Genomic DNA, 3054 nt, shown 5'->3' with positions numbered 1-3054 from the left:
GAATTACCTTCAATATTGAAGGCTCTTAGAATTGCTGCAATGAAGAAATCTATTACTTTTTTTAAGTAACTGAGTTTTCTTAAACTCCTTTGTCTATAACCTTTTTAGCACAAAATACCACCCAACATCTTAATGTTATTGAGAAATGTGGGTATCATGGTATCATGAAAATCACAAAGGGGAAATATTTAAAAACATATGCATATGATATTATCAATTTTTTTAATTGTGTAAATAAAGATGGAAGAAAAGATTTGGCAATCGAGTGGATTGACATAGCTGAGTATCCAGAGTCTAGTCTCAGCAAAGTAATTGTAGTTATTTTTTAAAAATCATAATTTGGGGATCAAGGACTAAAAGGAAACAAATATTGACTAGATGACCTTATAGAACATTTTTCAAAGAAAACCAGGAAAGAAGTAGCATTATAGATTCAAATAGCGAAAATAGGACTACCCTATACCAATGTGAAGACAAAAGAGAAATAAATAGTAGTGGAAAAATATTGAGGCTGTAAGAGAGGGAGAAAACACTTGAATGGGCATGATTCTGGAGATGGGGGGATGTCACTGAATATAGAGGTGAAGTTGGAGTTGGAAAGAAGAAAGTCCTTTTTTCTTTATTCTAAACTCCAAGGGAAAATACCATGACACAGGTTCAAGGGTAGTGAGGAAGAAAGACAAAAGACCTTTTATCAAATGGCTTAATGTCCATAGAAACCTCTTTCCCAGTGATTTTCCATTATTATCAAATTTTAAATCCAATAATCTCTTTTTAGCCTGCATAGGTTTCCTTTCTGAAATGCCTTACCTCTCCTCCTATTTTGTAGATTTCTCTTGGTGCTCACTCCACCTCCCTCATGGTCAGGTCCCAAATCTCTGAACCTGGCTTCTGTTCTTCCACTCAACCCTTACATGGGTATCATTTTTCATGGTTCTCCTTTTTGCTTTTGTCTTTTTCATCTGTAATGTCTCCCCACATCCTCCCAACTCTTCCCAGGATTTAAACTCTTGAGATAATCCCCAAGGATTCAAGGGATTGAAGGAAAATATCTCTCTCAACTCCAGGCTCAGAATATTCGCCTGCTGAAAATTCTACTCTGCTGAACATTCACTCTATAGACCATATACAGATAGTTCAAGTTGATTGTTTCTAAACATGAACTTATTTTCAATCTCACGGAGTTGTGTCTTCACCTACGCATTAACAGGGAGAATCAGCCTAGGAATCTTGTCAGTTTTGTCTTCATAAGGCTCCACAGTCTCTTCCCTCTTTTCTAGATCACTGTTGACATCTACCTGGGAATTGTAGCAACCCTCCCAACACTCTCTCTGTCTCCAGGAACATTTCTTACAAATTCTTAGCAAGTTCTGACGCCAGACTCATCTGTGTAGAGTATGTCATCTGATTGTCTTGCACACCTGCTCAAGAATTTTCAGTGGCTGTCCTTTTCCATTCAGAGCCATCCCACATTCCCTGCATGACTTCCTGAGGTCATACGCTGTTTCACTTTTCTCACTGCTGTCTCCCAGATCCCTCGTCCACTGGCCATTGTCCAGGCATTACCCATAACCCACAAAACATACGTCAACTCTTGGTTTCTCTTCACCTAGAATTCTTACTGCAGTTGTTAGGATCCTATGCCCTGTCCTAGTCCCATCTCAAATATTACCTCCTTCTCCAAGCAATTCCATTCTCCCAGTTGCAATAAGTTCTCAGTGTACATTTCCAAGTTCCTTACACTTGATGTTTTGCAGTTATATTATACATTCAATTTATATTTGAATGTTCCTTTATCAGATTATTTTTAGCTCCCAAAATGCAGAGAATAGACCTTATTCATCTTTATTTCCCCAATGCCCCAAATATTCCTACATTACATACATAACAATTACTCAATAAATGTTTACTGAGTAAATATTAATCTGTGTGCCAGTATGGTAAGTTCAGAACTTTGGCAAAAAATGTGATGAACAAAAGTAGCAGGTAATGAATGTATGACTTCATTCTGGAAAGTCTAATACAGAAATTATAACACATCAGAATTACTGCGATAAAACACTTTTTCTATGCTTAAATCAAGTAATGGAAAAAAGAACTGTGCTTAGGAGAGTTTAATCTCCTAGAGAGTAGAGGCTGTATCAATTTTACTCACTTGTGTACATGTTTTACAAATTGCTTCAATATTGTATTTCTAGAGAAAGAAAAATGAGATGATAAAATATTATGCAACCTGATTCTATAATGCTGAGATCATGAATTGAATTTATATAATTTATCAGTCACCACTCTATGAATTTATATGAGAGTACAAGTGTTTTGTCCCTTGCTATAACAGAGTGGGCCAAAAGTGTTGCTTCCCTTTCTCTCTAGATAAGTATTTTTTCAAACGGGTGAATTTTCCTCCCAAGGGACATTTGGGAACATCTGGAGATGTTTTTGATGGTCACTACTGGGTGTTACTGGCATAGCTCTGGCATATCAATAGTGCTGCGATTGAGAATCCCTGCTTCTAGAACCAGATATGGAGTGTTAGCTTCTCTGTCTTATGATTAAACAAATCCAATTTGAAAATATCTTTTAATTTTCAGGACTACTCAAAATGCTTCCTATACCAGTATTACTTCTTACAACTTAGGCCCATTGTTAATAGCATAACTAATTGGTTAACTGTGTGTATAGCTATAAATTAATTACAGATGCATTTTAATCTGGAGTAGTGCTAAACACTTTCCTACACAATCGTTTTTTTCAAAATGTGGATCCAAGGCACTTCAGAATTTACAATTAGACAGTGGATAGTAATGTGACAGTTGCAAAACTGCAAACTCATAATTAAATTCTGAAACATTTGTGTAGACTGAAAATTTGAGTACTGTGCCATCCTATTAGCAACTTCCCCTGGACGTCTAGGTTTGGGAGTGACATGTGTGGTATAATTATACTCCACATAAAGAGCTGCTTATTTTATGTTTATATTTTAGAACCTACTAAGTTTAATTTGTGTTGGTATTATTATAACAATCCAATCTACTGTTAACACAGTTGTATTTA

The 3054-nt window shown here is 35.9% G+C and overlaps 1 protein-coding gene across 1 annotated transcript in view; it reads left to right on the top strand.

The window, feature by feature from the left end:
• THSD7B (thrombospondin, type I, domain containing 7B) overlaps positions 1 to 3054 on the top strand; it is a 720444-nt gene that overhangs the window by 249359 nt on the left and 468031 nt on the right. The gene's annotated exons all lie outside the window — the stretch shown is intronic.

This window comes from Propithecus coquereli, unplaced genomic scaffold, assembly GCF_000956105.1.
Source record: "Propithecus coquereli isolate 6110/MARCELLA unplaced genomic scaffold, Pcoq_1.0 Scaffold33, whole genome shotgun sequence".
Taxonomy (NCBI): domain Eukaryota; kingdom Metazoa; phylum Chordata; class Mammalia; order Primates; family Indriidae; genus Propithecus; species Propithecus coquereli.
Note: the sequence above shows the minus strand (reverse complement) of the source record. Positions and strands in the feature narration are given on the sequence as shown.